This window comes from Nerophis ophidion, linkage group LG16 (genome assembly GCF_033978795.1).
Source record: "Nerophis ophidion isolate RoL-2023_Sa linkage group LG16, RoL_Noph_v1.0, whole genome shotgun sequence".
Lineage (NCBI taxonomy): Eukaryota > Metazoa > Chordata > Actinopteri > Syngnathiformes > Syngnathidae > Nerophis > Nerophis ophidion.
In genome coordinates this window covers 38,769,114-38,781,522 of record NC_084626.1, presented here as the reverse complement: position 1 = coordinate 38,781,522, position 12,409 = coordinate 38,769,114, and positions in this window count along the sequence as shown.

Here is a 12,409-nt window from a genome sequence, read left to right as displayed (position 1 = left end):
AGCTAAGTTCAAATGTTTGATATTGTGCCACTTCATTAATATTATTATAATCTCAAAAAGCAGTCAGTTTCTTACACTGCTTAATCTCTGCTTCTGCAGCCGTTTTTTTTTTTATCTTCCATCAACATTTATCTGATGGCTGAGCTCCAACTTAACCTCCATGAACACACAATGACCGTCTCTCTGGACCTGACCAATCACAATTTTCAAATGGTCTAGCAGAGTATAATTGAATTGCAGAGAGGAGATCTCTCAACCTCGAAAAAAGACATTCTCATTTTGATGAAATCAGCAGTCAGTTCACAAAGAACTGTAAATGAAAAGACAAGACTCTTCTGATAATTAAGGGTGGAACAAACAACGTAACTAGGATTTGAGAAATACCAAGGTCAAAATCTGGTCCAAGGGGATCTTTGAAAGGCTGAAATCATGGGTATTCCAGCATCAAATTAATAATATTATCTTGCGCAAAACAATGAGTAATCCACTTTTTTATTACTATTATACTATTATTATTATAGCGAGGTAGCTTACATCAAAGCTACAAGTTACAAAGAAAGAAAAAGGACTGCAAATCCAGGCCAAAACAATACGGAGCAAATAGAATTGCCTGGATGAATGATCCATGATGATTGGTTAGTGTAGGTATGATGAGTCCCAATTGGCTAAAGTTAGGGCCAAAAACTATGGACAGGACAATCAGAGGCAAGATTAGGCGGGTCATCAAAACTAGAAGGCAAAATCATAACAGTCACACACTCATGTCACAAGACGATGAGGGGGCTACTTGCCAACTTTGAGGCCTCCGAATTTGGGAGATGGGGGGTGGGGTATATATTTTCAAGTGTATATATATTAGGGGTGTAACGGTACGTGTATTTGTATTGAACCGATTCGGTACAGGGGTTTCGGTTCGGAGGTGTACCGAACGACACGGACATATTAAGTAGCGCACGTTTTGTAAACAATGCACACCGAGGCACTAGTGGTGCAACGGATCAACATTGAGCCGTGATCCGTTCGGATCAATATCTTCGGTTCGGCACACACGTGGTCCGCGGTCTGATTTATGAAAAAAAAAAAGTTGTTTGCACAGCGTGGTAATGGCGAGTTGAGTAACGGGGGAACTTGAACGCCCCGTGTCATTTAATCGGTGTGTTTATAGGTGCAGACCCCATTGTGCAAAACGAGGGTTTTAAACACATGCTGAAAGTGCTTCAGCCACATTACGACATCCCGTCGCGCACCAACTTCAACGATAAGATTGTGCCAGATTTCTATGAGCAAGAGAAGAAAAAAGTTGTGGACGAACTAACCCCAGCCCTCTGTTCCGCTCACGACAGAAGGGTGGAGGTCCAGGGGAACTATGTGACCATAAGTGCAAGAGTGGAGGTCCAGGAGAACTATGTGACCACAGGGGCGTAGCCAGACATATTTCACTGGGGCACGTGCCCCACTGTTGATCTGCAGTGCCCCAGTAAAAATTTCACCAATCAAAAAAAAACGCTTCAGAGTTTTAAGTCTACATAACATAGACAACAGCGCACATACTACTTAGTATGGTAATTGATTGCTTCTGTATTCACTCCACGAAACAATGAGCACATGGCTAATTAATATGGTAATTTATTCATGTGTGGATCAAGACTTCGGTTGAGAGAGAGAGAGAGAGAGAGAGAGAGAGAGAGAGAGAGAGAGAGAGAGAGAGACAGAGAGCAAGAGAGAGAGAGAGGGAGAGAGAGAGAGAGGATCAGAATCACTGCTGAGGTAGGTAACGTTAGCCAACAACAATTTGTTAATTACATTATTTCGATTTTGATTTGACTCAAACTGTAACTCCTAGATGGATTTAAGAAAGTTATTCGCCCCCAGCAGAGAAGAAGCAGCAGGATTGAGAGGTGTAAGTGAAGTCCTAGCTAGCAAGGCAACATCATTCTCTTAAGTTGATGCTAAGTTAGCTAACGTTATTCCTTGTATCAAGACAAACATATTCATTTTCTGTACGAGCTGTAGGGGGAATTTCCAATGAACATGAAACATAATGTTGGTTATTGTTTGCTGGTTCTGCATCAATGATGATTTGGAGTAAGCATGTGTGAGTTGAGTGCTTCTCAAATGGTTTATCTTCAGGAAGAAAAACATTTTTCCATATCATCAAGTCTTTAGCCAAATTTTTAAATCATTCAAGTTTATTTCAAAGAAAAATAGCACAGTAGACTTGTCTTGTTAATCGGTGTGACTTTGACTAAAATAATCTTGTTTTGTCACCAGAAAAATGGCTACAGCTAAAGCATCGGGTTTCGTTTCCAGAAAAAATAGTAACATTTCTGTATTTGTTTTTAGAAAGATGGCTGAAAATATCGGGTTTTGTTGCCCCATTTAGATTGTTTTTAAATATATTTCCATGTCTGTCCTGAGTCCTCCTCCAACTTGATAGTCGGTTTGCCTTTTGTTAAAATACTCACTAATAGTCACTAGAAAAATGGCTAAAAATATCTGGTTTTGTTGCCACTATTAGATTTTTTTCTCCCTAAACTTTTTTTTTTCCATGCACACATCTGACTGCGACTCACTGAAAATGACACACAATCCACTTTTATGTCACGACCCAGCAGTTGGGAACCACTGGTCAACTGTATAACAGTTACTGTAATATTTCCATGTCTGTCCAGAGTGATTGACCACTTTGCAAAAATGAAAAGGAGACGTTAGTTTACTTCTCAGAAAATGATTCCCTGAACAGACACACAACAGTTGTTTGTTTATTCTACTACTGTGTCTTTATTGTTTTGTGTATATTTTATAGCTTTGTGTATCTGAAATAGGATTAGCCACATTGCCATAAATGGAAATTAAATAATATAAAAGAACCCAGAAATGTAGGGGTGCTTTATTTTTTGTTTTACTTTTGTAGATGTTAAATTTGCAGATGATTACTGCAATATATATTTCAAAAAGATTCATTGCTCTTCCTTTTTGCTTTTACCAGTAGCAGTTTAGAAGTCTGGAATAAAAAAGTGCACATGTAGGTCGAATGCATTAGTTGATTTCAGGTGGTTAATCAAAGATCCATACAACATAATCTGATATGATTTCATAGTTTAAAGCACTATTTATGTATTTTTTATGATAAATAAGTGCTAAAAATGTTTTTGCTTGCGCGCTTTGCACGCTCACATGAATTATTTGTGCCCCAGGTGTGCCCCAGTACAGTATTAGGTCTAGTGACGCTCCTGTGTGACCATAAGTGCAAGGGTGGAGGTCCAGGGGAACTATGTGACCATAAGCGCTCATTTCATCACAGCAGAGTGGGAGATGAGAAGACACGCCCCCTCTACGAGAGTCACCTTGTGCAGGTACTGACACAAGCAGTGGAGGAAAGGAGAAATCCCTTTTTATGTGGCACTGTTTTTCATTAATTATGTTAAAAAGAAGATATTATGCCTTGTGCACTTGAACTAGATTTTATATATTTTAATTTAAAAATTTAAAAGTGTTACAAAACAAAACGGCAAAACTTCTGTTTATTTGTCTTGTCTTTTTTTTTTTTTGCTGATCCGAAAAAAATTATCCAATCCGTGATTTTTTTGATCCGTTGCACCCCTACGAGGCACCGTGAATTGATTTACATGGACCCCGACTTAAAAAAGGTTGAAATACTTATTGGGGTGTTACCATTTAGTGGTGAATTGTACGGAATATGTACTGTACTGTGCAATCTACTAATAAAAGTTTCAATCACTCAAAAAAAACAACAACACACGGCATGCTAGCAACGACTGGGCTAGAATAGACTGACCATACCTCCTCTTTTCCCCGGACATGTCCTCTTTTGCGGGGCTGTCCGGGTGGAGTTTCTTAAATACCTCAAATGTCCGGCATTTTAAGTTAGGGTTGCGTGTATTTTCAATGTACGTTCAAGGTTAAGAAGGGGTTCAAAACAAGACAATTTTTGCACACAGCAGCATTCGTGAGGGAGGGACAGAGACAGGCAGAGCGAGAGAGTTATGATAAACATGCATGTGTCGCCAAGCTCTGATTTTATTTTTTAATATCTATAGCAGGGGTGTCAAAAGTGTGCCCCAGAGGCCATTTGCAGCACACACCTAATGTTTTAAAGGCCCATGGCACGTTCTAAAAATACTATTAAAATAAACAAAAACATAAACCAAAGTGAAATAAAAAAGCTTAAAGGCTAAATGTAATTTAGAAAAAGTTGCAACGTTGTCTAATTAAACAAAGCTGTTTTTTTTCTTTCAAACTGTCATTGCTCAAAACATAATATTGAATCAAAATCAATGTTATTATGAATTACTGACCTATCCAAGTTTCCGATTACTTCACATCAAAATATTTTTGGTGGAAGATTTAGCAAATTTGTTAAATAAATAATCAAAAAATGTATATTTTGTTTTTTTTCTTACCGTACCGAAAATGAACCGAACCGTGACCTCTGAACCGAGGTACGTACCGAACCAAACTTTTTGTGTACCGTTACACCCTTAATATATATATATATATATATATATATATATATATATATATATATATATATATATATATATATATATATATATATATATATATATATATATATATATACATATATATATATATACATATATATACATATATATATATATATATATATATACATATATACTGTATATATATACATATATATACATATATATATATACATATATATATATATATATATATATATATATATATATATATATATATATATATATATATATATATATATATATATATATAAAATCCGGTCATGAATGACCTCCGCCACCGTGTTCAATGGAGAAGTCTGATCTACAAAATTTGTTGGCAGCATACCCCTTCCCCTTCGAGCTGTCCTGGATGAACTGAAATTATTTTTTTCCAATTATTTTGGAACTTGCAAGCGTACTTTTTCTTCTTACTCGTCATCGCCATGTCTTTTCTTCGTTCTTCTGCTTCGTCTATGTTTTGTTTGATATTTGTTTTCATTGTTATGCCGATGACACACAAATGTATTTTCCGTTTAAGAGAAATCATGCCTTTTCAATGCAGCCACTACTTGCTTGCCTTGAAGATATCAAGGGCTAGATGGCGCTAAACTTCTTAAATTTCAATGAAAAGAAGACAGAAGTAATAGTGTTTGGACCTAGTGGTACCTGTGAGCTCCCCCCTATTGACTTTGGCCCTTGACTTTGCACGTTAAGCCCATGTTCACCAACCTGGGCTTTCTTTTTGACAGTGATTTTAAATTGGACCGTCAGATTGGCACAGTGGTGAAAGCCATCTTTTTGTATTTACGTCAGCTGGCCAAGGTTAAAAACCTTCTTTCTAGGCAACAGTTTGAGACAGTAATCCATGCCTTTATTACATCACGGCTGGATTACTGTAACTCTTTGTATTTTGGTATTAATCCATCCTCTCTCTAATGTCTGCAGCTGGCCCAAAATGCAGCTGCCCGACTTTTAACTAACACAAGATAAAGAGAGCACATTACTCCTGTTTTAGCCTCCCTCCACTGGCTGCCTGTGTCTTTTAACGTCCATTTTAAAATGATCTTACTTGTTTTTAAATCCTTACATTGTCTTGCCCCACCTTACCTCTGTGAGCTGCTCCACCTCTATGCCCCCACCCGGTCCCTCAGTTTCAGCTGATCAGCTGATCCTGGAGGTCCCCAAATCAAAGCGCAAGCTCAGAGGGGACAGAGCTTTCTCTGTTGCGAGTCCCAAACTCTGGAATGATCTCCCTCTCCATGTGAGACAGGCCCTTTCTTTGGCTATTTTTAAGACCCTTCTTAAAACCCATTTTTATTCACTGGCTTTTAACCCAGCATGAGATGTTAAACTGTTTTTAACTTTTAACTTTTTTAACTGTTTTTAACTGCTTTTTATCTAACACATTTTTTAAGGCTAATTTGTATTTGCTATTTCAATGTGTTTTTTATTTCCCTTTTAAATGTTATTTTTTTAGTCTGTCCTTTGCCTTTATTTCTTTGTGGTCTACAGCCCTTTGTTCTTCAACTGTGCTTGTTTTAAAGGGTTTTATAAATAAAGTTGGTATGGTATGGTATGTTTTTGGACATTACTACTTGCCGTATTTTGAAGCAATGCATGATGGGAATCCGGATGTTGAGTGTCAGTGTATTAACGTGCCGGCTGGAATAAACAAACGCTGAGAAATAGATCCATGCCTGCCTACTTCATGGGTTATAGATAGACCTATGGATAACAGAGACATATATAATAGACTACTTTTGAGGTGAGAGAGGAAGCTAAAGGCAGTTCCTTTAAGGCAAGCCTACAATATTGTTGTCCGGGTGGAAATCGGGAGAAATTCGGGAGAATGTTTACCTCGGGAGATTTTCGGGAGGAGCCAATCCAGCTGCACTCGGGCGAAAGACAGCATACACTCTGGACAAGTTGCCACCTCATAAACGGACAGTAAGAAAACAAATATTTGAAGCCAACAAAGCAAAACATCAGTTTCAGTGGCTCCCAGTTCATTTTAGATTTGTGCATGTCCTTCCTGCTATTCGAACGGCTCCCTCTTTAATGAGTCTTAAAACATATTTTTCGTCCTCCGCTTTTAAATCAGCTTGAGAGTAGTGTGATTTTAGCCTATTTTCTTTTCTTTTATGTATTTATTCATTTTATAATTAAATGTTCTATATACGTAATTGACTTGTCAAGGGTGTACGCCGCCTTCCGCCCAAATGCAGCTGAGATAGGTTCCAGCGAAGCCCCGCGACCCCGAAACGGACAAGCAGTAGAAAATGGATGGATTGATGGATGGACTCTCATTAGATGTATTCTGCTTCTAAATGTATGTTTTAACTCCTGTGCAGCACTTTGTAAAAGTTTTGTTTTTTGAAATGTGGTTGTAATCTATTCATAAATGTTTATCATGTTTGCCAAACGTCCCTTTTCAATTTGGTATTGCATTTACATGCAGACTTAAATCATTGTGATGGAGGTTCCCGTGTGAAAGCGTCTGTTTAAACGTGAGCAACACACACACTCTCAGAGTTGAGCACGATATGGAATTAATAATAAAGAAAGAAACGGATTTTCCTCAAAATTTCTACTAAAGTAAGTGTAACCACAGATATAATTGTTTGTGTTACATATAAGTAGTGGACAGACTAGTTCCCATCAGTGCAGCTTTCATAAGTGTGCCTACTACCGTAACATTTTGGCAGGGGCCCCCCTGAAAAATTGCAATGTCCATCCGTCCCCTTAAGTGTTTTTCAGCAGCCATAAAGCCATAAAGGCTGCCGACGTAAAGAGACGTTGCTTTGTCAACTGCTTTGTCCACTGTGTGTCTTAGTCCAACATTTGAATGGGGTTGTGTCCATGTTAATCCCCCCTCACAGAGTGTGGTGACACGTATCTCGTTTTGGGTGGCGCGTTTAGGTGCACTCCAAACATACAGCACTAATTCCACGCTCACTTGAGTGCGTAAAATCTAGGCCTGACTCATTTTAAGTATCTTTTAGTGCAGGGTAACATTTAGTTTGGTGTGTGGTTTTCCATTAGTTATGTTGTTCGCTGTTTGATCTGATTTTTTATTCTTTTGAAGTTATTTACTTTTGTTTTGCATTGTTTTTCTTTTGCACGATTATTATAAATTCTGTCAACGTGTCACTATTTTGATGCATTTTATTCATCCCCATAGGCCTATAGAGTCACGTGCTGTAATATAAAATAAGGTTTGCATTTGTGTATTCAGCTCAATGTCTCGTTTTGGAGTCTGCTAAAAAAGTGTGATGGAACTTTTTTAGAAAACAATGATCCGGCCTTAATACAAAACTTGTATTGTTTCTGGGGGCCATCTTATCCCGTGTGGCGTTGTCAGCTCTCGCTTCATTTAAAGGGGAACATTATCACAATTTCAGAAGGGTTAAAACCAGTAAAAATCAGTTCCCAGTGGCTTATTTTATTTTTCAAAGTTTTTTTCAAAATTTTACCCATCATGGAATATCCCGAAAAAAGGCTTTACAGTGCCTGATTTTCGCTATTGGTATATCCACCCGTCCATTTTCCTGTGACGCCAATACAAACAAACCTGGCGGATAGAACAGAATGGTATAACGACATTAGCTCGGAATCAGACTCGGATTTCAGCGGCTTAAGCGATTCAACAGATTACGCGTGTATTGAAACGGATGGTTGGAGTGTGGAGGCAGATAGCGAAAACTAAATCTAAGAAGAAACTGAAGCTATTGAGCCATATCACGACAGACAGCGGCAACGAGGACAAATTAGGCGATCGCCTTCTAACCAGCGATTGCATCTTTTGACCACTGGTGCAACTTGAATCCGTCGATTGGTATGTGTTTGTTTGGTATTAAATGTGGGTGGAGGGAAAGGCTAGATGAAAATATAGCTACAAATGAAGCATAATGATGCAATATGTACATACAGCTAGCCTAAATAGCATGTTAGCATCGATTAGCTTGCAGTCATGCCGTGCGCAAATATATCTGATTAGAACATAAGTCAATAACATCAACAAAACTCACCTTTGTGATTTCGTTGACTTTATCGTTGGAAATGCATCTGCTTTGAGTGTCGCAGGATATCCACACATCTCTGTGCCATCTCTGTCGTAGCATCGCTATCGTCTGTAAAATGTGCAGAACAAACGCGGGACCTTTGCATCTTTTGACCACTGGTGCAACTTGAATCCGTCGATTGGTATGTGTTTGTTTGGCATTAAATGTGGGTGGAGGGAAAGGCTGGATGCAAATATAGCTACAAATGAGGCATAATGATGCAATATGTACATACAGCTAGCCTAAATAGCATGTTAGCATCGATTAGCATGCCAAAACCATTGATATGTCTGATTAGCACACTCCACGTAAGTCAACTTGAATCCGTCTCTGTTCGTGTTGTTACACCCTCCGACAACACACCGACGAGGCATGATGTCTCCAAGGTACAGAAAACAGTCGAAAAAACGGAAAATGACAGAGCTGATTTGACTTGGTGTGTGTAATGTGTTTGAGAAAATGGCGGATTGCTTCCTGTTGTGACGTCACGGGTGAAAGGTCATTGCTCCGACAGGGAACAATTGAAAGGCGTTTCGATCGCCAAATTCACCCTTTTAGAGTTTGGAAATCGGTTAAAAAAACATATGGTCTTTTTTCTGCAACATCAAGGTATATATTGACGCTTACATAGATCTGGTGATAATGTTCCCCTTTAAATATATAACATTTACATATTGAATTTAACCCCTCCTGCCACAGAAGGTTATACAATAAAAACAGACAGCTAGGACTTTAGAATGTTGATGGGGACTTGCTGGAACCCTTCATCCCCACAGACACTCCGATTAGAGAGCGAGGACGGGATGCCGAAAGACAAATAACTTGGCTTTTTTTCTGCTCTGTTTTTTACATGTAGATGTTGGAAGTGATTCATCCATTTGGCATTGTTAATGTCTGACGCAGTGGGAGAGTGGCCGTGTGCAACCCGAGCGTCCCTGGTTCAATTCCCACCTAGTACCAACCTCGTCACGTCCGTTGTGTCCTGAGCAAGACACTTCACCCTTGCTCCTGATGGGTGCTGGTTGGCGCCTTGCATGGCAGCTCCCTCCATCAGTGTGTGAATGTGTGTGTGAATGGGTAAATGTGGAAGTAGTGTCAAAGCGCTTTGAGTACCTTGAAGGTAGAAAAGCGCTATACAAGTACAAACCCATTCATTTATATTATATAAAATGGTAAATGGGTTTTACTTGTATAGTGCTTTTCTACCTTCGAGGTACTCAAAGCGCTTTGATTCTATTTCCACATTCGCCCATTCACACACACATTCACACACTGATGGCGGGAGCTGCCATGCAAGGCACTAACCACGACCCATCAGGAGCAAGGGTGAAGTGTCTTGCTCAAGGACACAACGGACGTGACAAAGGGATCAAAGCAGGAACTCTCAGGTTGCTGGCACGGCCACTCCCCCAACCGATATTAGTGCCTGGCCAAACTGTTGTACTGAACCACAAGGGGGCGTTGGAGAAGAACATTTGACTTTATCTTCATTAACCAAACTGTTTTTTGTTTTATTTTTATATCAGAAAGTAAATGTTATATATATTTTTTTAATAATTGTGTTGTTTTTTTTCATGTCACAAAGGTAGAACATTAAAAACTATTGGACACATAATTTTGTTAATATTTGATTGTGTATAGTTAATTCATGTATGACATATTTCCACTCAAACTCTTAATGGATCTGTACCGATACAGCATCTACATGTACATAACTTAAAAAGTAAATAACTGCAAAAAATACCCTCCCCTTTCAAAAGGTAGAAATACAGATAAAGGCATCATGAAATGACAAAATGCTGACAAGTTCATATTAATAATGAATAAAAAAAATTGTATTTGTATGCATGCATGCTTTGGAGCCCCTGCCTGAAAAGAAAATAATGTTTGCCTTGGTGCCATTCTAACTTGCCTTGGTACCCTAAAATATGAGCCCTCCTTTAAGGTAAGACTTGCCTTAACCTTCAAAAGTTCAAATTTGATGCCTGTAAGTGATAGGTCCTGCAGATGGCAGATGGCGGTAACATTGTTATATTGCAACAATGGGTAGTAATGCTCTGCTCGAGCTAGTTGTCCTGCTGTATAAGCTGCCGTTCTTTTGGGTGTGCTAACGGGGCTACATAGAAAGAAACTGCCTCATCGGCGAGATGTGCCACATCTTAGCGGACAGTGCGTAATGTGAGAGCCTCTGATTTACCTTCCAGGGCTGGACGTCGGGCAGCATGTGGTAGTATTATTGTTCTGGAATTCGGAGCGTATCTTACTCTCCTGGAGACATTAGACACTTCGGGACGATGGCGTTGTGACATTCTTGCAGAAACTCAAAGACTTTCTGCCTTGACCTTTAGCCAGTCAGCAACGTCTCTGAGGTTTTAAGGGTTGAGTCGACTTGTGTTAAGACGGCCTTGTGTTTGAAAATGCTTTACAAAGCTGTATCTCATATGCATGGGCAGCTTACTAAGAAGTCTGTCGACATGGCCAGTTGACATTATTTTGTACCATTGGGCCCTTCTACTGGAATGAACAGTCCTACCAGCAGATTAACACTGAGAAAGCCGTTTGTGTCTCCAGATCTAAGATCAGGGCATTGAGGAGTGCTGCAATCCCACTTTGTGCGAGCTGAGGGAGTTGTCTATACTGGCACTATAATGCCTATAATGCCTGTAGGGTTGGACATAATGTCTGCAGGACTGAGCAATGAGCGTTGTTTCATTTGTAGAACTAGCTGCACCAGGAGTACACGGTACTTGTAGTGCTCTGACAGCTGTGTGTGGGGCCCAAGCAGGTGGTCTAACACCATCTTGGGGCCAGTGAAATCTCGCTCTTTGTCACGAACCAGCCTGGGCAGTCCAGGTATGTCACATGGTAGAGTTATACCCAAAGTCCGCCATTGTAGGCCGACGCTGGAGTCAATGAGTTCCTTCTTTTTCTCTATCCTCTTGTACCGGGCAGACTGGCTCGTACATGCACATGTATCCTATGGTGTTGACATTTCTTATACAAAGTAGTTCTAACTCTTATCTGTCAGTAGACTCCAAAATGGAAGCGCTTAAAACTACATCATGGCTTGACAAAACAGAAATATTCTTTTTTTTTTAATTGGTGGTACCACATCTTAATTGTTTCAAACAACAAGGAATGCTACCTAAAACAAGTGAGTCATCGAGCATGTTTGATAAATAAGACCCACTAAAGTCAAAGACACCTTTGAATAGGGAGAAGACGCAGTCGAAATGAAGATCCGTAAATAAGACTGAAGAGACAGCTTGAAGACGGTTTGTAAAACATTATCTATGCAAAATTTTGACCAAAGAACCACCATTACATCTTATGTAGACCACAAGGATTGCTTTAAATTTGGAAAATAAATCATAATATGAGCCTGTTAAGGGGCTGATCAAAGTAAATGAATTGATCTATGTTGGTGTCTGCTGGTGTACTTTTTAATGGGGTCCGTTTGTTCATTTAGAAAATATGTTATTATATAGCTGTAATATACAGCTATATAAGAAAAAAATAACACTTGTGAAAAATAAGCGTTTTATCCAAATGCATTTTCTTGCGTTTGGATTAATCCGGTGTTGTGATGGTCCACTACCTCCCTGCAAGAGTGTCAGCCCGCTAAAATAGTTTTGGTTGTCTAGATTAGTGGTTCTCAACCTTTTTTCAGTGATGTACCCCCTGTGAACATTTTTTTAATTCAAGTACCCCCTAATCAGAGCAAAGCATTTTTGGTTGAAAAAAAGAGATAAAGAAGTAAAATACAGCACTCTGTCCTCAGTTTCTGATTTATTAAATTGTATAACTGTGCAAAATATTGCTCATTTGTAGTGTTCTTTT